This window comes from Macaca mulatta, chromosome 14, assembly GCF_049350105.2.
Source record: "Macaca mulatta isolate MMU2019108-1 chromosome 14, T2T-MMU8v2.0, whole genome shotgun sequence".
Classification (NCBI taxonomy): Eukaryota; Metazoa; Chordata; class Mammalia; order Primates; family Cercopithecidae; genus Macaca; species Macaca mulatta.
This window is the reverse complement of record NC_133419.1, coordinates 47637528-47660006: the sequence shown is the minus strand read 5'-3', so window position 1 is coordinate 47660006 and position 22479 is coordinate 47637528. Positions and strand designations below refer to the sequence as shown.

The 22479-nt window shown below is 44.4% G+C and overlaps 1 protein-coding gene across 13 annotated transcripts in view; it reads right to left on the bottom strand.

Annotated features, from left to right (window-relative positions):
• Nucleotides 1-22479, bottom strand: part of SERGEF (secretion regulating guanine nucleotide exchange factor) — a 235620-nt gene that overhangs the window by 15958 nt on the left and 197183 nt on the right. The window lies entirely within an intron of this gene.

Below are 22479 nucleotides of genomic sequence, written 5' to 3'. Positions count from 1 at the left end.
GGAACAAGTAGGTAACATTTCATACAAGTTCTAGCTGAGGGTTCAGATTAGTGTTTGTCTGAGGTGTCCTGACAGGCACAAGCCACTAAGCATTGCTATGGAAACCATTTTGTTATTCTCTGCTGTGTCGTTTGTTTTCTGGCACAGCTGCAGTTGTGGTACAGGGGGAAAGGCAGTGAATAAGGTGCCCAAGGATCAGAAACCTAGTGGGGCCTGTGTTCCTACAGGATTGTATGACCAAGGCTAATTCCTGCTTCTCCTTGGGTCTTGCAATCTCCAACTCTCAGGTAGAACACTATTTTTCAAATAGTGGCCCGATGACCATCTCAACAATCAGAGTCCTGATGCCCATCCTATACCAACTGTCAGAATCTCCCTCAGAGCTCTGACGCACAACAGAGTTTGAGAACACTGCTGTAGGAGTTAGACTCGCTAAATTGTTTTCAATCTCCCAGTGCACAAAACAGGCAGCACTGAAGTTATGCTGACTGGAGCAGGGATGAAAGGCTCAGAGCCCTATCCACTCAGCCTCCCACTACTCCCAACTGGCTCCATGGAATCCTACAGCTTCCCAGAGCACAGTTTGGTAACCACTGGACAAAATGATTTCTAGAGGCTTCCCTAGAAGAGGAGTCAGCATTCATTCAATCATTCGTTTATTCACAAATATTTATTAGGTGCCTTCCTTCTTTACACCAAGTATTTGTTTGAAGTCAGTAGCTCCACTATTACCTAATCTCTCTTGGGCTCAGATTTCTCCTTTGCAAAATGGAAACATAGTATTTGTTTTCCCTACTTTACTGGATTCTTCTAACAATCAAATAATCATGAGACCACCTAAGAAAAAGTTGTTTGTTACCTGGAAGAGACTCTGCAAATGCCAACAACTATTATCATTACTGCCATTAGTGGTATATCTAACTATCTCAAGTCTATAGAACTAAGTTAAGTCCTCAGAGGCCTCAATGGACTGTTACTCTCCTATTCTCTGTAACTAAACTTCCAGAAGGTGTTGCAGGGTTTGGAGAACCATTGGTCTAAAAGCCTCCATCTAAAAAATATATTTTCTGAGGGCTAAGAATATCCCTGAATTTGATGTCTTCTAAATAGAACATTTCTCTATTATCCCAATTTACTTCCATGATCATATATTACTTTCATAACAAAAAAAGTTAGAAAAATGAAGACTGTTGAAAATACTGTCTGATGCACACAGTTCTCTGATAAACTCTTTATCTAATGGTTTAAAATGAATTCAAATGAGATATTCAGGCAAGAGAAAATGCAAAATTTTCCCTTCCTGACAGCTACATGGCTCCACGGCAGTGCGGGGCTCAGTGTCAGACCTGGGCTCTAAGTCTCGGCTCTGCCACTAACTCAACACGTGGTCTTGGGTGAGTCACTACCTCTCACAGGATCTCAGTCTCTGCACCTATAAACTGAAAGCACCAACTATAGTGATCTGCAAGGGCCCTTCCGGCTCTGATGGTTGATGCTCCAGACAATGAAGGTACTTTCCCAATATACCCAGGCTGTAATTCTACAGCCTATCTGGCTGTGCTGGGCGCACAGCCATGCTGAGTTCACAGTGGCTCATGGAAACAGTGCTCCTCTCCCCAGTCACTCATGTGGAGTTTTAGACCTTCCAAAGCTCCATCAGCCCCACAACAACCCTGAAGCAAGAAGGTCAGGGAACAAGCACCTTGGGAAGAAAGGTGGCTCATTTCAGAGCTGCAAACTTGTAAGTGACAGGGTCATGACCAAAATCAAGGTATTTTGACTCCAAGCCTACCTAGTATTCTTTACCTCATTTGGATCATATCCTAAGAGAACTACAGACCCTAAAAGCTTCATGCGGTGGAAAGACCACCAGTGTTAGAATCAGAAGATGGGTGCAATCCCCTCTTCCTGCTCTCCTGTGTATGCTTCTGCACCAGCCACTCCCTATGACTGAGCCTCAGTGTCTTTCTCCATAACACGGGGCTATTGTTCTGACAATTCCAGTGCTGTGAGGAGGCTCATGGAAGAGTGAATGGAAACCTTTTGTATGTTATAAAGTTAGATGTCAGTTACCATGAATACCATTTATTGGGCCCAAAGGTAGGGAGGAATCCATCCCATTTGTCCTTCAAGAAACCCAAAGCCCTGGGAAGTTTAAGTCCTGGGCCACAGGGCAGCTGGGTATGAAACCTGAATGAGCAAGTCACTTGACTTGCAAGCTGAGCTATACAAGACAGACTTTAAGCTTGGCCTGGCTCCCACCCTATGGAGACCAAACTACAACAAAACTAAAAACACTGGACAGAAGTGTAGAGCCCAACAATATGGATGGTTCCTTCTTCCCATCATTCGCACATTCAACTAGTCAACAAACATTCCTCTAATATCAATTATAGATAGTGATGTTTGGGTACCTTATGTATGCAAGGAAAGAGAAGGAAGAAGGAGCAAAGATGAATATGATGGTCCATATATGGAAAATAACTAACATTTAATAATGAACATTTCCTGAGCTCTTACCATATATCAGGAACTATGCTGTACTATTTGTGTTATCTCATTTCACACCCACAATAAGCCAAGAGGACAGGAATGTTCTGGATTACTATTTTACCCTTGAAGAAGCTGAGGCTTAGCTGAGGCTCAGGCTCAGCTGAAAACTAAGTGGTGGAACCAGTACTCAAACCAATGCCAGCCTGTTCAGATCCTAAATTTTTAACTTCTAGTTCCACAGCCTCTGTATTGCTGGGTGACCTTAGGCAAGCATCCTCCCATCTGAAATGTAGAGATTCAATTATTCTAATGGGCACAAGAAAGATCACAAACAACTGTGACCCAAAAGAGAAAGGGAGAAACGCCCACTTGAAGTGAGGTGTGGCCGTCACTTCCCATTCCTCAGGAGAGGAAAACATCAGATATAATCTGGGTGGCATGATGACGGAGTCAGGCTTTTGCCAGACAGGGCTCAAACCGGCAGGGTTCAGAGAGATATGGCTAATATCTGCCTACCTTCAACAAGGTCTGTTCTCCCACCAAACCCAACTGTGTACCCCATCTACACACTCCATTTACCACCCCACCCCTGAGCCAGGCCTTTTGTTCACGCTGCCCCCACCTCCCCTTACTTCTTTCCTCCAGGAGGGTCTCTTCTGATGCTGCATCTCTCCCCCAACAGAAAAGCTTTAACAACCACTCAAATACTATTTCATCAAGAAGCCCCCAACTTGATGGAATAGCATTTTCTTTAAGACCCTGGTCCTTGGTGAATGGTTCCCCTGTCTCCACAACTTGCTCTGCTTATAAGAGAAGAGTAGTGGTCCTTCTCCATCTGAATCTGTCACAGTAGCAGATGCCGGTAAGGTTGCCTGGAATGTCCGCACATGTGATGCTGCCATGGTAACAGCAGACCAAGGTTCGGAATGCTTCATCCCTGATGAGCTGCCCCGGCAGTGCCATGCCAGGCTGCTCACGGAATCTTCCTCGAAGAACAATAACAACAACAAAAATCACCAAAACCTATGCAACAACAACAACCCATTAATGGACAAGAAACTGCTGAGCACTGGTGCCAAGGTTCAGTTCCTATAAACATACTTTGGGCCACTCACCTGGTCCCTTAGCTGATAAGGAGGCCAGGCCTTGGCTGTGTGTACTGTGGCTCACCCAGAGGGTAATGCAGTTTTTAGCTGGCTGGGCCAATGAAGCAGGCCGTCCCCAACTCCAGCCCCCAAATTACCACTTCTCTTGTTTGATGCCGCCAACCAGGGATCTGCCGGCGTGGACCCTGGCAATTAGCACAGCGCTCGCATTTGTTGGGGAATTAGGAGCCACTGATTACCCTAATTCCACGTCATTTACAGGCAATGAGTGTCAGCCTGGGATTGGCCTTTCCAAACGGTGGCCTACAGGGTGGCATGATCATGACTTGACTTTGAAATGGAAGCAGAAGCCTGGTAAGCCAGGCTGTGAACCAGGAGGGGAGGCAGGACTCACAGCTGAGCCTAGCTATATGGCAGCCATTGCCTCCCCTAGTCCTGCCCACTTAAGGGAAATGAAGACCAGAAGAAGGTGTTTCCAGATTGAGAACATGCCTATTTCTAAGTCATCCTGACCCAGGAAGGGAGCCCATTTCCTGTTGATAGCCCTGCTGACCCCCTAGAATGTGCAGCCACAAGATTAGTGTCCCCTAATCTGAGAGTTTCTGGGGGCTAAAGGCCTGAGTCAAACTCTCACTGACTGAGCAGGACCCTCACACTCAGATCTGCCCCCAGGATCCAATCACTTGCCACCAGGCCCCACCTCCAACATTGGAAATTACATTTCAATGTGAGATTTGGAGGGGACAAACATCCAAGCCATCTCACCCAATGATAATTACCTTTAGACTCTTGCTGTTAGATCTCTAGTCACAAATGGGCCCTCCAGGATAGTGACATTTCCAGGATAATATAGGCCCCTACACCTTGTATGATTGATCCCTATCTCAACCCAGCAGGGGCCAACTCTGTAGCTAGTATATTGCCTGTGTTTCTACCATCTCCTGCCAGTTTGCTGTAAGAGGAGCCAATAGGCTTGTCTACACTTTATAGGGTCATGACCATGTGGAGCCAGCTAACTGAATACTTGTCCACTAGAGAACTTCTGGATCTCTCCAAAGGAATATATAGGTATTGGGGTTTGGCTGGACAAGTCCCAACAACTTCCCTAATTCAAACTGTAGCTTGCTTGAAAATCGGGGACTGAACCAGGTCTTTCCAGTCATTCATAAAATGTCTATTTTGTCTTACTTGGTAGATATCGTAAGGGATATAAAATGAACCATTCATGGCACCTGCTAGCAAGGAATAAACAGTCTAAGGGATCAGAAGAGACTTCCTGGAGGAAGAAGAAAAGTTAGGGGAGAGGGAAGAAAGAGCATCCTAAGTAGAAAGAACAGTGGGAACAAAGACCTAGCTGGGGGAAGGAGTGGCTTGCAAAGATAATGGTGGTAGTTCCACTTGGTGGAAGAAGAAGTGGTGCAAAACATAGCAGAAGGAAATAAATTTGGGATGATAGGTAGGGGGCATATGGCAGATGGCTCAAGAAATATAATCCTTAAAAAGCCTGACTAAAGATTTCGGATTTTATTTCATAGCCAATTGGAAGCCACTAAGGCTTTTGGACAACAGAGTAGCAGAATCAGATCTGTGCCTCAGAAGCAAAATCTGGCATAATAACAATCATCATTATTGTTCTTGCCATCATGACAGATCACATTTAGGATGCACTCACACAATGCCAGGCACTTTTCTAAACACTTAGACTGAGTGGGAAGGAAGGTCTACAGGGAGATCACTTGGAGGTGGAGGCAAAGTCTAAGAGGAAGAGGATGAACAAAGCCTGAGCTGTCTCAGTGGCAATGGGACATAGAAGAGGGCAGGATGGAGAGAAAGCAAGGAGGTGGGACCAAGAGGACTTGGCATCTGTGAAGCTGTGGGTACAGAGGGGTGAGAGGAGTCAGATAGCCTTAGCCAGGAGACTAGGAGGATGGAAGTCACAACTAGGTCTATGATATGTGATTCCTTGATTCATAGTCCTGGTAGATGAATCTAGAATCCAACCCCAAGGATATAGCCAAAATATTCCTTGTCAACCTGAGTTCAAGAAAACATCTGGGGAGGAACAGACCATGAATCAAGGGCGGCTGTCCCAGGAAGATTTATTCTCCCACACTGTGCCCTACTCCTACCAACCTAGAACCTGCTGGTTGGAGTGAGAAGGAAAGGACCTGGAGAGAAGTAGCCTCTCTTTGCTTTGACAGTAGTATCTTCTTGGTGGAGGTCTTCTATCATGATATGCATCAGACTAGGGTCCCTATTTAGGGAGAATGCCCTGGTTTTAACCTAACTTATTTCTCTGTCCTTAGGTATCACTGGGGTGGCCCCGAGCCCCTGAGGATTAGGGCCCTCAGATGGAAGGCAAGAACTGCCTGCTCTGATATTTCTCTCACTTCTTGTATCCCACACAAACCCTGTGCTCTGGTCAGGAGGGCTTCCCACACTCTGCCCTCAGCCTGGGATCCGTCTATGCTCATACCTCCCCATCCCGCAATCAGGAATGCCCTTATCCTGGGCTAATCCAAATCCTAGCCTTCGAGGCTCAGCTCAAGTCCTCCTTCCTCTAAAAAGTCTACAATAATCATGCCTACACTGAGCTACAGTGAAATTTCAGAGCTGCAAGGGAACTTATAGATCATTGGCCCAACCCTCAAAACTCTACCGAAGAGAAAACTGGGGCCTGGAGAAGACAGAATAAGGGCTATGCCTAGAACCCGAGTCCATAGCATTCCCTTGATGAGCTTCCCATGAACTTTGTAGTTCTTTATTTCACCTGTCCATGTCACAGATTGTGAGACTGTCTGTGAGGACAATGACTTCTGTATCTCTATATCCTTCACTGTGCTTAGCACAGAGCCCTGGGTCACAGATGGCTCAGGAAATAGAATCCTTAATAGCCAAAGATTCAGGAAGGTAACAGGTCCTGAGGAAAAGCAGGATACAGGTGAAGAAAAAAAAAAAAACCACCACCAAAACCCTCCTTCCAGCAATTCTCCACTGTTCTGGGATGCAAGCCAAGCCTAGCCACTGGACTGGGGGTGAGAACAGAGATGATGCATTCAAAGGAGACTTTTACATCCGAAAGAGATTTCTGCATCCAATATCAGTGTTCTAGCCCAGAGCCTCTTGGGAGAGCAGCTTCCAGAGGCTGGCAGAAGGGGTCATGCTGAGGTCAGCCTCCAGCCTAGGGACACTGGTAATGGTGGTGGAAGCAGCTGAGAGAAGATTTTTCTTTTAAAGCTGAATCTTCAAATTTGGGGAACTAAAAGAACCCTCCAAGATCACCTAACCCAATTCCTAAATGTTTCAGATAGGGAACCTGAGGTCTTGGTAAGGAAAGAGACTTGATCAAAGTCACACAATACATTAGGGTTACAGCCAGGACACAGTTCCATGTCTCTTGATCCCAACCCAGGGGTCTCTGCAAGACAACTTTTCTCAGCTGGGTCCCACATGGACATAGCCAGGAGAGCAGCTGGTAGGATTACATGGCTACCAAGAATTTCTACACTGCTTTTTAAATTGTCAAAACTCAACTGCCGATAGACTTGTGATGCAGGTTTAGAGAAAATAATGAGTTTGACTAAGGCTCCAAGCTGAGAAGTCACTTGCTTGAGATCATATCAAGCACAGATTTATCTAGTTCAAAAACCCGTCGTTTCCCATTGGCTCATGCTGCCAGACATGCTGCATCTAGGCTCAGCATGGAAGAAGAAAGACAGGACAGACAGACATTCTGAGAGGTTTGACAAAGAATTCCATCAGATACACACTTCCTGGTCAAGTTCCTCCTTTGCCCCAGGCACTGTGCTGGGCGCTCCAGACGCAAAGAGGAAATACGATCCAGGAGTGGAGAGACTAAGTAGGTAACTTCCAGGGAGCTCCTAAATGAGCAGTTACAAAGATTGGAAGAGAAACAAATTCGGTCCTTCAAATTCTGAAAAGAATGAGGTTGAGGAACAGTAACAGACAGGGATGTTGTAACAGAACAGGCTGGCAGGGTCCACCACAGATGTATGTGCCACCAGCCAAAGCCATTTCTGTACTTGCAGAGCACAGCACAATGCCTGGCACATAAAAGACACTCAATGTAGACTTGCTGAGTCAATGCATGGATAAATGAAACTAGCATCCCAAAGGGAACTGAGGGGCAGTTCCAGTGCTTGCAGAGAAAGGGTCTGCCCACCAAATGTGGTCTTGCTCCACTCCATCTGTAGAAGGGGCAGGAGGCAGCTGGTGGGTCCAGAAATGCTGACAGAGAAGGACAGAGCTTCCAGCCCCAACCCACTTCTCCATGGCAACGAGCTGACAGAAAACTGCACAGGAGACTGAGAAACCAGTTTTAAAATAAAGACACAAAACACTCTCAGTCTAAAATCACACATGCAAAGCAACAGCTCCTGCCTCTCAGCCCCTTAGGAGGGGTAGGCACAATCACTAAGAAAAGTACCTCCTTCCAACCTGCCCATTTCTCTGCCAAGGGCCCATGGGCCTCCCCTCCTGCTGTATACTCTTCTAAGAGCTGCCAGGCAGAATTCCTCTTGCTTTGCAGTATATGCTTCAGGGCATTGCATCAAATCTGACAAGCAATGGTAAAGCTCCACCAGGGTTAGATCTGGCAGGTTCTGCAGCAAACAGGCTGTCTGCTGCTGGCTTCGTGTAGAACGGCAGTTCATAGCAGGGGTGGCTGTGGCACAGGGGCCAAGCAGGAAGAGCAGGACAGGGATCACTTTTCTCCATCCTCCTCATGTTCAATCCTGCTTCATCCTTCAGGGCTCAGCTGTATTTGCCTTCATCTCTCCAGGATGACTTAATTGTACCTTTGACTGTAAACCCAAAGCCCTCTGTTTACATTTCAAATACAAAACTTACCAGTCTACTTTTCATTATACTGCTTACTTATTCTGCCCCCAGTAGAGAGCCTGGCATATGATAAAGCCTCAATAAATGTTTTCTGAATTGAATCAACAGCATGAGAAAACATGTTAATTTGAGTAGCTGGAGACCAACCTCCTTCTGGTTTATGGGAGTCCACTCAGACTACCATTTCCCTCCAAAGCCTTGGGTGCTTAGAGAGTGTGAAGGCAATGTCACCTCCTCTCCAACGTTGGATCTGCTCACTACTTTTCTGCCAACACCACTGTGTGCTCTTCCCTATAGTTCCATGGACATCACCGTATTCAGAAGGGTACCCTAAAACAAGCTAGACTAAGGATCCTAGATTCAGTCCCAGCCTTATCACTTCCCATCTGTGTGAATTTAGACAAGTCATTTAATCTCTTTGAACCTTAGTGGCCTTGCTTGAAAAACAGAAGTACCAATTTCCATACCAGTATCCTGCCTACCTCACGAAGCTGGTATGAGGACCAGAGATGATGAATGGTGAAAGTGCTCTGAAAGCAGTCAAGTGGTGTCTGTGCAAAGATGAGGTGGAGTTTTATTTCCAGAATCTTATAAAAAGGTAGCTGAGGCCTAAGCTCATGAGGTGACTTGCTCATGATCATATGGGGAGACAGTGGCAAAACAGGGTTCCAGTCTTCTAATTCTTGGTCCAGAGCTCCTTTCACAACCTTTTGCTGCCTTAGAGATCCCATCTAGACATTCTTCAACTTTGGCAAAAGCAATTCCACATTCCATTAAAATGAGAAGCATTTTGGATCACCTGCAGAGTATAAATCTCTGCCATGGAATGGAGTCCAGCTCTCTACTTCCAGGCAGAATGCCACCTGAAACATTCTAGGCGGGGAGTTAACTCTGACTCCCCCACAAAAATCTTTCCTTACAGTCTCTCAGTGACTGCTAACTAACCTGTGCCAGAAAGGTCATCCTGGTAGCTAAAATATTCTTGCTGTGGCAGAGCCCACATCTTTTGATCAAACCTCAGAAACAAAAATAAAGAATGCAACACTGCAAATATTAGAGAAGCAGATTGAAAACAACTTGTACAGGATATACAGGAAAACTCATATGGCCTGGAGCACAGGCTTCAATGGAAAACCACTAAAGCTACCCTAGGGCTTGACTCAGGAAGTAGGGACACTGCTTCCCTGAGATGTAAAGTCAGCAGAAACAGATCTGAGAGAGTCAGGAGGGACACACAGACCCCACTGCTTAGGTTCTAACAGCTTGTGGGCCTACAGGCCAGAGATAGCATTAAGTGAAACCTCTTCAGACCTCAGCAATGAATTTAAAAAGAAGGGAGGAAGGGAAGATACAGGGAAATGTCTTTGCTGAGAACTCTAACCCTTACATGGTATGATGGTTAATTTTGTGTCAATTATGGAAACCAGTTGTTTGATCAAACACTTGTGTAGATGTTTCTGTAAAGGTATTTTTTAGATGTGACTAACATATTACAGTGAGTTGATTTTAAGAAAAGTAGACTACCTTCCATAATGTGGGTGGGCCTCATCCAGTTAAAGGCTCTAAAAGCAAAGACTCAGGTTTCTTGGAGAAGTAATTCTAACTCCAGACTGCAACAGAAATTTTGCCTGAGTTTCCAGTCTTTGGACTCAACTCTTACCTGAATTTCCATTCTGCAGCTTGCCCTATGGATTTCAGACTTGCTAGCCCCCACTACTGTGTGAGTCAATTCCTTCAAATCAATCGCACTCTCTCTTTATCTTTCTCCCTCTCTTTCTCTGAGATGGAGGTAGAGGTAGAGATGTAACTTATTGGGTCTGCTTCTCTGGGGAACCCTGATGAATACACATGGGATGCGATGCTTTCATTTAATTTACCTAATTTCATCCTCCAAATGACCCTGGGAGGTAGGTTTGCTATTTTGATGCTTGTTTGCAGATGAGGAAACCGAAGCTTGCTAACTATGATTCCAAAACCCATGTGTCACCATAGGTCTGTGAGGAAGTGGAATTTCTCCGAAGAACTCTGGGACAGAATTCCTGGCCAAAGCAAATAATGTTGCTGATTCCTCTGAGTTCTCCTTCTCCTTGGGGATGTAGTTAACACCAGAGGGAACCAGGAGTATGAATAATTTTGCTCATTCAAGCAGGATGACTTGCTTTTACAAAACACAGTCTTTAGGATGGCCAGGTACGCTCAGAAACAGCCTATAATCCTAGTGCTTTGGGAGGCTGAGGTGGGAGGATCACTGGAGCCCAGGAGTTTGCAACCAGCCTGGACTACACAGCGAGACCTTGTCTCTACAAAAATAAAAAATAAAAAAATTAGTCAGGTGTGGTGGCATGAGCCTGTAGTTCTAGCTACTTAGGAAGCTGAGGCAGTAGGATCCCTTGAGCCCAAGAGTGCCAGGCTACAGTGAGCTACCATTGGGCCACCACAGTCCAGCCTGGGTGACAGAATGAGATCCATCTCTTAAGAAAACAAAAAGCAAAAATTACAGTCTTTACGTTATGACCTACATTCTTACCTGGGGATCTGTTTCTGGATTTAGGGTTTTGATCTACATAAACACTCCAAGGTTTCATCACTTTTAAAAACTGACCCGGCTGGGTGTGGTGGCTCACACCTGTAATCCTAGCACTTTGGGATGCAAGGCAGGCGGATCACCTGAGGTCAGGAGTTCCAGACCAGCCTGGTAAACATGGTGAAACCTCGTCTCTACTAAAAAAAAAAAAAAAAAAAAAAAAAAAAAAAGCAAAATTAGCTAGGCATGGTGGCACACGCCTGTAGTTCTAGCTACTCCGGAGGCTGAGGCAGGAGTATCACTTGAACCCAGGAGGCAGAGGTTGCAGTGAGCCAAGATTGCGCCACTGTACTCCAGCCTGGGTGACAGAGCGAGACTCCGTCTCAAAGCAAAACAAAAACTGGCCAGGCTCAGCAGCTCACACTTGTAATCTCAGCACTTTGGGAGGCTGAGGCGGGCGGATCACGAGATCAAGAGATTGAGACCATCCTGGCCAACACCGTGAAACCCCGTCTCTACTAAAAATACAAAAATTAGCTGGGCGTGGTGGCGCATGCCTGTAGTCCCAGCTACTTGGGAGGCTGAGGCAGAAGAATCACTTGAACCCAGGAGGCAGAGGTTGCAGTGAGCTGAGATCGTGCCACTGTACTCCAGCCTGGCGACACAGTGAGACTCCATCTCAAACAACAACAAACAAACAAACAAAAAACACTGGCCCTCAAGTACGAAGGGGAAGATAAAGTTTTTGCTAGTTAATGAGTGGTCTTCCTCCTGAAGGCAAATCCAGGCTATAGATTGTTTCCATTGGGCTACTGCTAGAAAGTGGGAAGACTGCACTCCGCTCGAATAATGAGTCCTAAAGGGGCTGAGCTCAGGTAGGGCGAATGAGCAAGCAGCCCTCATTCTGCCTCTTCCAACTCCCCTTTCCTGATCCAGAAGTCTCTCAGCACCGTGGTGTCTCCTGAGAAAGGGGGAGTATTGTTTTCCTGAATAACAACTCTAGTCTAAGGATGGATGAAACCCTCTTTCCTCAGTTCCCATTAGTGCAGCTGAGACAGGGCGGTATTTGCAGGAGGAAGTTTACTAAATGCTAGGGGGCAATGAAAAGGAAATAATCACAGGAATCCAAACATATCTACCAGCAGGCAGGGCTGCCAAGATGAGGTTCGTGACTCCTTAATAATTCTCTCTCCAAAGGGCTGGAACATGCATCTGCAGCAGCCTTTGCTAAGCTTCCTGCCATTTGAGCTTTCAACAGTCTCCACTTGGTCACTATCTTGCTTACTGCCTCAAAGGCACAGCCTCCCAGAACTCCCCAACGTGTTAAAGCTCACATAAAAAATGCTGAAGTTTGGCACATAGGTAAATGGAAAGGTAAGTGTGTAGTCTGACATCACCGGCTCCTGCTAGCTCAGGCCTGACCAGCCACCCCAAAGTGCTGAGGGGATCCTTGTCTTGGTATCCTGGTTGGGAAATCTGTCCTGCAGAGTCTTGTCTCACTTGTGGCCTGAGACAAGATCCAGAATCAGCTCTGGCTCTGGCCTGAGCCAATCCCCTTCATTTCTGGGTTCTGGTCTGAGAGTGCTGCTTCCTCTTCAGGTAATGGGCTGGAACGTGGTGACAGACAAATGACTTCACCTTCAGATGAGATCTCAACCCTCTCCATAGGGAAGCAGCCTTATATGTGATATACCAAAGGGTCCTTCAGGAACAAGGAAGAGTGCTACTTGCCCTAGAAGCCTGTCCAGACAGGTACATCTTCTCTGTATCTGCCTAAAGACCAGGGATCTCTCCTCTCCTCTGCTGCTGGTGTTGCTCTGTCAAAAAGAGTTGCCTGCATGTTTACACAGCTGCTAGGGTCTATGAGGGGAAAAAGCTCATGATAATAATAACAGTAGTAACTAACATTTACTGAGAACTTACAATGTATTAGATACTACTACTCTAAGCACTTTCCATGTATTAAACTCATTAATATTCACTATAACCCTTTGAATTAGGATCTATCATCATACCCATTTTACAGACAAGAAAGCCAAGACACACAAAGATTACATTATTTGATCAATATAACAAAGCTAGTAAGTGGTAGAGCTGGGATTCAAACCCAGACAGTCTGGCTCTATATCATTTAATCCAAATAACAGCTCTGCAAGGTTAGTATTATTAATGCTGGTTTGGTTGAGGAAACTGAGGTTTGAGCACTCTGCTAAGATCATATAGCTAATAAGGGGCAATTCAAGTATTCAACCCAAAGGCTGCATCCTTTCTCAAGCTCTCCTTGGTAAGGATGATGTTATAACCACTCCAAGCTAAACTCAGGGAGGCCAGCTGACTTCATTTGTCCTTTGGGTTGAAAGGCCACAGAACCAGAAATGGATGCCCTCAGCCATCAGGAAGGCTCTTCCAGCAGGTGACTTTGGAGGAGCAAGGTTCCCAAAGCACTCTATGTATAATCCCATCTTTCCCTAAGATGGACAGACTTGAGGATTGGGAGAGCCAGCCTTCTGTGACCACGTGTACACTTTTTTGTTAGAGTGCATGGACACTATACGGTTATGGTTTTCTGGGTGTCCGCTCTGCCCCAGGAATAAGTGAACCTACTTGTAATCAGGATTGTGTGAGACACTCGAAACAGCATCTCCCAGTGGAAAGGGCAAAGGCTCAGAGGAACTTAGACCTCTGAGCCACACTACCTGGGGGGATTTAGGCAAGTTTCTTAATCTTTAAGAGTTTCAATTTGCTTATCTGTAAAACAAAACAACAAACAAATATATTTTCCCTTTTGGGGTGGTTATAAGAAAAAAATGAAGTATGAAAATTTACAGAAAACATCTACTAAGTACCTACGGTGTGCCGGGCTCTGTACGTTTGTATCTTATTTATATTCCACAAAAATCCCATGAGATAGATACACTATTACATCCATCATACAGATAAGAAAATTGAGGAACTGAGAGACTGAATAATTAGATCACTCAGCTGGTAAGGAGGAGAGCTAGGATTTAGGCCCAGGTTGTATAGTGCCTGAGACTTTGTGCTTTGGCGCTCTGCTGTGAGTCCCACTCTGCTGCTCCACAACTGCCTCCTTTTCACAGGTCTCTCCAGCTCTACTCTCCACACTGCAAAGGCAATGATCTTTCTAAAAGGCCAAACACCGTTACTCCTCTATCTAAACTCCACCCTTGATTTCCCCTGCCTAAGGTGATCTTAAACTCTATAGCATGGCATTCAAGGCCTGCTCCTGACCCTGCTCCTAGCTCCTTTTCTGGCCTGTCTCCCACTCCAACTCCCACCAAAACTGAAGTCCTTGCCACCTAGACTTTGAACCTGCTGTTCCCTATACTTGCAAGGCCCTCTCTGCAAAGGAGGGAAACTCCTACTCATCTTTGAAAGCCTAGCCTAAGTATCACCTCCTCCTTCCCAGATTTCTTTAGGCAGCTGTCTAGCTTTCCTCTATGCTTCTGCAATAGCTCTGTAATAACACTGTTCACCCATAATCTTGTTTGTCAGTTTATATCTCTGTCTTCCATGCTACACCAGTGGTTGCCAATAAATTTGAGTCTGAGGACTCCTTTTTAATGTTGGAGAATTTCAGGATCTTCATATATACTAATCAAAGCAATACTTAATGACCAAGAGTCACCATTAATTCAGTAAAGCTTATAAATGCGACTGTATTTTGGTCAACACCGTGCCATCTACAATATTTGAAAACAATGCTGCATGTAGGTGTATGTGTTATAGATTCTGAGGACTCTAAGGCTCCAGAGCCTCCAGTTTGGAAACAATAGCTCTGCTCAGCAAGTGAGTTTTTTGATTAAATGAAAGTAACATTCATTGACCCTATTATATTCCAGGGGTGTGCCAGTCACTTTTCATTTTTATCTCCTTCAAAGCTCAAAAAAAATCTATATTCTTCAGATAACAAAACAGAGGCTTGGAAAGCTAAAGTGCCTCATCTGAGGTCACACGGTGAATGAGAGGCAGAGCAGGGATTTGGTTCCTGATCTTTTTCTATTCTACCACTCTGCCTCTGGTGCAGGACCAAAACATGTTCATCTCTAAATTTCCAGTGTTCACTCATGGCAGTGCTCAGCAGGAATGAATAATATAAACCCAGAGAACCCTTCTCTACACAGTCTCAGGCCCTCCAGCTTATATCCACCCCAGCCAGAGACCTTCCCAGTTGTAGGCAAGCATAGGAGCCCTTCACACATCAAAGAACCAGAGGTGCTGGGCAAAACTCTACAATGGCAAAGCATGGCCCACTTTTGCTTTGTTGTTGTTGTTGTTGAGATAGGATCTCACTCTATTGCCCATGCTGGAGTGCAGTGGCACTATCAAAGCTCACTGCAGCCTCAACATCCCAGGCTCAAGCAATCCTCCCCCACAGCCTCCAGGAGAGCTGGGACTATAAGTGCACACCACCACCCCCAGCTAATTTAAAAAAAAATTTTTTTTTGTAGAGGTGGGATTTCACTACGTTGTCGTGGCTGCTCTCGAGCTCCTGGGCTCAAGTGATCCTCCCGCTTCAGCCTCCTAAAGTGCTGGGATTACAGGCATGAGTCACTGCATCTGGCCCTACTTTTCCTTTAAGTGCTATTTCCCTCATTTGGTGGGTATTCCTGCCCTTTTCCTGAACTCCAAGCCCCTTTTCTTCATTGTCACCCTCATCCCCACTGTCCTCACTCCCCCAAACTTCCTGCCCATATCCACTGCAGCCTGCTCTCTATCCTCTAACAGTTCCCTCAGACTAGCTCCCACAAAGGTCATACTGCCTGGTAATAGCAAGGTGTGGCACCCCGCAACCCCCTCAACCGGACATTTATGTATTAAGCCAAAGGACAGACTTCTAAACAATTCTGGTCAGTATGCCATGGGAGGAAGAGAATGGGCTTCAAAGTCGGACAAAGCCAGGTTTCAATCACTGGTTCTGCTACTTCCTTTTTGAATTACCTTGGGCAAATCACTTAATTTATCTGAGCCTCAGTGTCTTCATCTGAAAAACGAGGATAATAAAAGCTACCTCATAAGGTAAATATACAAAGACCTTACAATCTTGGACTGTATAGTGGGTTGAACAGTGGCCTTCCAAAAGATGTCAGTCAATGCCTTAACCTCCAGAACTTGTGAATGTGACCTTTTATGGAAAAGGGTCTTTGCACATATAATTAAGTTAAGGATTTTGAGATAAGAAGCTTGTCCTAGATTATCTGAGTGAGCCTAAAGATGCCATCACAAGAGAAAAGCAGAGGGAAATCTGACACACAGACAAAAGAGGAGGAGGCAATATGACCATGGAGGCAGGGACTGGAGTGATGTGGCCACAAGTCAAGGAATGGCAGCAGCCACCAGAAGCTGGAAGAGGCAAAGAACAGATTCTCCCCTAGAGCTCACAGAGTCTCTGCAGATGTAACCAAGTTAAAGACCTTGGAATGAGTGCAATCTCTTCTTTATAAGAGAAAGAAGAAAAGATGCAGTCACACAGAGAGGGCCACATGAAGACAGAGGCACGGTTAGGGTTTTTGCAGTCACAAGCCAAGGAATGCCTGAAAACACCAGAAGATGGAAGAGGCAAGGAAACAGTCTCTCCTAGAGCCTCCAGAGGCAGCATGGCCCTGCTGACACCTTGATTTTGAACATCTGGCCTCCAGAAGTGACAGCATAAATATGAGAATAAATTCCTATCATAAGCCACACAGATTGTGGTACTTTATTATGGAAGACTAATAATTTTTAGGTTAATAATACTAATAATTATTCATATCATGTATACTAATACACACTGCCTATCTCCTTAACTTATCATATATCACCCCTCATCTCCCTCATACAAACTACGTTACAAGAACGCAAGCTTTGGGAGAATGGAACCTTATCTGACTTGGTCATTATCAAAACCCTAATGATTAGTATGGCACCAGATAGATGGTAGGTGCTCCATACCTTTTTTTAAATAAATGAATTAATTGCAGTTCCTCAAACACAATATGCTATGTCATGCCTCCATGTCTTTGCATACACTGTTCCCTCTGCCTAGAATGCCCTCCTCATTCCCTTACAAACACCTATAAAATTATCCTTCAAAACTCTACTCAGATATCACCTCTTCTCTGTGTGCCTTTCCTTACCACATAGATTAATCTGTCTACTTTAATTCCATGTCACGTACATTGCTCTAATACAGCATGTCTTACACTGCACTCCAATCATGTGTATATGTGTCCATCTCACTGAAAAGAGAAGAGCTTCTCAGAGGGCAAGAGAGTAATGTGATTTACTGCTTCTAAGTCCTCAGCATCCACAACATAGGGTACAGCTACATATACGTAGAGCTTCCCCCTCCTTCCACATATTCCAGCACTGAAGGGGCAACTCTCCCAAAAAAAGGGGCAAATCTTACCAGCCTGAGGCCCAGAAATAAGCCTACAGGATCCAAAGAGTACATGAGCCCCTTCTAGGCCTATTTCCAAACTACCTCTAAACAGAAGCCATAGAGAGAACCTTATGACTGCAGAATCCTGGGAATGGTATTGTTTAATTAAACAGAGACTCAAGTCACCAGCATCTGGCTCAGGCTGGGCCTCTGGGACTTGAGCAAGCAACATTTCATCATTAGGAGGAAAGGAGATGACAAACTCTTTCCTGAAAGAACCCAGCAGGCAGGCAGCAGAATTACTGGATGTGGATAAATAAAACCATTATTTCCAAATACATATCCCAGGCAGCACTAAATGCATTCTCCGTATCACAGGCGATACTAAATTTAGAACTGGCAGTTTGAGTCATATGCTGATTCCTAAAGAGAAAAACTAAATTCAAGGGGGAAAAATGAAGTGAAATATGAAAATAAAAATGCAATCTTAGTCTATAAGAGCAAGCTATCAAGAGAGGTGAAGAGGAAGTTACCCGCACAGAAATTCTGGCTGAAAAAGAACTCCAAATGGGGAGAGGGCAGGGTTTTGCTAGGTACCAGCAACAGCGGCATTTGGGGAAACCTCTGGAATGTCTCCCTGTGTGGAGTTTCAGAGAGGCAGGAGTGGAATCTGCATTTGAACAATAATGTGGGTAGCACCCAAAGCCATCCTAAGGGCCGAGGCTTGCTGTTTCCAAAGTGCTGTCAAGCACACTGTCTCACTGAAGTTTTTTTTTCCTATTCTGCAGTGAAGGTATGTCACCCCCATTTTACATCGAAGAACCGAGCCTACAGGGGTCAAGTGACTTGCCGAAGTCATAACGTCAGTGAGGAGGAGCACAGAGATTTCATTTAATAAACTCTTAATTTTAAAATAGCTTCAGATTTACAGGAAAGTTTTAAAGATAGTACTAAGTTCCCAAATATCCCTCCCCCAGTTTTCCCCATTGTCATCATCTTATATTACTGTGGTACATCTATTACAACTAAGGGACCAGCATTGGTACATTACTATTAGCCAAACATCATATTGTATTTAGATTTTGCTAGTTTCTCCCTAATGTCCTTTCTCTGCTCCAGGATACCATGTTACATTTAGCCATCATGTCTCCTTAGTCTCCTCTGGTCTGTTACAGTTTCTCCAACTTTGTTTTTGATGACCTTGACAGTTTTTAGTATTAGCAGGTATTTTGTAGGATGTCCCTCAATTGAGTTTTTCTGATGTTTTACTCATAGTTAGACTGGGATTATGGGCTTGGAGAATGAAGACCACAGAGGTGAAGTGTCCTTACCATCACACTATATAAAAGTCATATACTATCAGCATGATTTATCACCGATGATGTTAACCTTGGTCACCTGGGCAAGGTAGTGTTTGCCAGGTTTCTCCACTGTAAGGGTATTCCTCACCTCATCTCCCTCCCCCAACCCCTTTCCATGCTCTACTCTTTGAATGCAAGTTAGGTGGTCCCAGGAGGAACAGTTTGGACGGAGCCTGAAAGAATGGATGAGATATTAAAATGTCAAAGGACATCCCAAGTAGAGGGAACTGCAATGTAGGTAAGTGCAGGCATATCTGGGGAACAGGGCTAGGGGCAAGGTATTGGCAAATGGGAAGAGAAGGCTGAGAGGGTGGCTAGGCCCAAACTGAGTAGTGCCCTACAGTCAAGCACGGGGCTTGGACTAATCTGTAGGCAAGACCCATCTCCTCTCATCACCTTGCTTAGGGCACTCAGGGTACTGCTCAGATGCTGAGAAGTGGGACTATTTTGTGAGTGATATGCTGACTTCCAGCTTCCTTTATTCCCCAAAATTCTCCTGCTCTTTGAGGCACAGACTGCTGGTTACCTGCTCACGATCCATTGTCCTCTTCTTTCCTGGTAACAGACCTCAAATTTTATTCAGGATAGCCATATGCCCAGCTAAAAGTCTCACTTCCCAGGCTTCATAACAGGTTTGGCTATGTAGCTAGGCTCTGGCCAATGAGTTTTTAGTTGATATTGCTGGGTACCACTTCAGGGAAAGTGCCTTAAAAGGGCTTCTTTTTGTCCTTTCTCCCTTCTATCTGGCTGAATATTGCTAGTAGCCATCTCAGACCTTGAGAAAATCTTGAAGACAAAGGCCTATGTTAAGGATAGTGAAACAGAGAGATAGAAATAATTAGGGCCCTTGATATCTGTAGAAATATTATACCAATCTTGTGGGGGATATCACCAGACCTCTCATGCGTGAATGTATTAGTCAACTTGGGCTGCCGTAACAAAAAATACCACAGACTGCATAGCTGAAACAACAGAAATTAATTTTTTTCACAGTTCTAGAAGCTAGACGTCTACGATCAAGGTGCCATCAGAGTTGGTTTCTAGTGAGTCTCTCCCTGGCCTACAGATAGCTGCCTTCTTGCTGTGTCCTCACATGGCCTTTCCTCTGTGTGTAGAGGGAGAGCAATTCCTAGTATCTCTTCTGCTTCTCATAATGATACGTCATATCAGATTAGGGCTCCATCCTTAAGACCTCACTTAACCTTCATTACCTCCTTAAATACCTCATCTCCAAATACAGTCACATTGGCGGTTAGGGATTTAATCTATGAATTTTGGAGAGAAACAATTCAGTCCATAACAGTGAGAGAAAACGCTTCTGTCTTGTTTAAGCCATTATTATTTCCGATGGCTAGCATGCGCACACACTTTCTTAATGATAGACCTCCACAGTCCAAGGAACACCTTCTAAAGCTTCCACCTTGATGGCCTTGTTAGCTGAAAGTCCAAAGGAAGGTACCAGAGATGCCACTCTTAAGTCATTTGGAACGCTGATTCATTAATCGCTTTCATCCATTCAATTGACAAACATTTACTGAGCATCTCCTATATGCCAGATACTGAGTTATGTGCTGGGGACACTAAAGTAAACGAAAATGGTCCTTGACCTCTAGGTGCTTATAGTCTTTATTGATTTACTTACTCTAAGCTCATCTCCTTTGAAAGGGTATTCCTATAATATAGTAAATAAAATAGAAGTGGAAATTCAAAACCATGGAAAGGAGGCGTATCCAAATGCCAGCCCTGGGAGCTTATATACATGCCATAATTGAGCATCCAGGTTGGCTTTAGCTTCCTAGCAACCATGAAAGAGCAAGAGAGCGTGACTTGGTTCTTGTTTTCTGAAAGGAAAACGAATCCCAATCACTCACAGAAGTCAAATGTAAGCATTTTCTTTTCTGAGCAAACTCTACCTAGTGTTTGTGTCCTGGAAAATACCATTTTCTGATCAAATCCCAGTCAACGTTTCTCTAAATTCCATGTGCAGTTCATTAGCTCTTAGGTACTCATCAAATAAAGCCAGAAAGTTCCATGGTTTGCACACATGCTTTTGGTTTCCTACTTTAGAGCTTATGGAAGACTGTGAGTGATCACTTCATTCACAGAGAGAATGGGGACTGGTAAATACAGAAAGCGCTGAAGCTTGGACATTAAGTATATGATTTTAAGAAGAAGAAACAGCAAGATGATATGACCCTAGAAAATGGCCAGGGTATATATTAAGATGGAACACCAAGATGAAGTCAGTATACCTCACCCATAGGGTTCCTTTCTTGGTGTATCACAACAGGCAGCATCTTATGAGAGAAAGAGTATGGGTTTGAATCCCAGCTCTACTACTCTGTAACTTATTAGCTCTGTAATTTTGGGAGTTTTAGCAGCCCAGAGACTCAGTTTCCTCAGGTAAGATGAAAATGATATCTACCTATCATGGGAATTAACTACCAAAACATATATGTTATCTCTGCCATAGTGGAATTATGGTAACAAAAGCCTGCATATAAGGGCCTGATCTGTGCCAAGCACTGTATTATACACTTGACATGAATTATATCATTTAATCTTCACCATAAGGTAGATGCTATTCAAGAATTCAAAAACTGTTGGTTTCTCCCCAAAGCTATGCCAAGCCATATCCTTTGATATTTCTGAAAGGAATGTATCAGCACTTAGAAGCCTCTTTGCCAGATCCATTCCATGCAAAGCAGCTATATTGACACCAATTTTGTAACCATCTGCAATCCCAAAAGTTTGCTGCAACTGGTATAGACTTTTAATTCTCGGGCTCCCCAGTGGGAGTTTGAAGAACTCAAAACCCTTCCAAAAGGCTCTTTTTAACTTCCATTTGCAATGGGAAGAAAGACACTGAGGAATTTGGAGCATGCTATTCAAAATAGAGTGCCCTGGCTGCAAGGATGGGGAGTGGGAGTTATTGTTTAATAGGTACAACATTTCAGTATGGGAAAATAAAAATGTTCTGGAGATGGATGGTAGTAACGGTTTCACAACAATGTGAATGTATTTAATGCCACTGGACTGCATGCTTAAAATGGTTAAAATAGTAAATTTATGTCATATATATTTTACCACAATAAAAATAACAATAGTAATAATAATAATAAATAAAGTAACCAGGGCTGTGAAGAATCTAAAAGTCATACATGATAGAGAACATGTGAAAGAATTCAAGTGTTCTGAAGGAAAAAGTTGGAAAGCCTCTGGTTTACAGGATAATGGTGCTCCCTACTACGTATGAAGCACATCATATATGTCAGGACTTTACCTAGATTATCTTTATTCTCTAGCAGGGCCCTGCAAGGCATTCCTTGCTTATAAGGATCAGGTGACCAGCCCACGATCACACAGCCAGAAAGTAGTAAAGATGGGATTTGAATTCAGCCAGTGTTCTTTCTTCTATACAATGCCGCCTCTCATTCAAATATTGAAAAGATGCCTGGATTTTAAAATGCTGAAAATTTATCTCAAGCCTGAGATTTTATTATTCTGAATTGGGATGTAGGGGGTAGAAAGGTCAGATATCCATCTTCTTGAAGGCTCCCTGTACTGCCAGGGCATGCAGGTAAACCTCAGCCTATTGAATCCTGCCCTCTAGGGGCAATCATTATGATAAGAGGAAACTGGAGGGGCCTTGAGATGAGAACCAGAGGCAAAACCAGGTTGATGCTGCCAGGGGACTGCATCAGGGCCGCTGGATCACAACCAGCTCCTATGGCTAAGGAGGGAGCCATCAGCCAA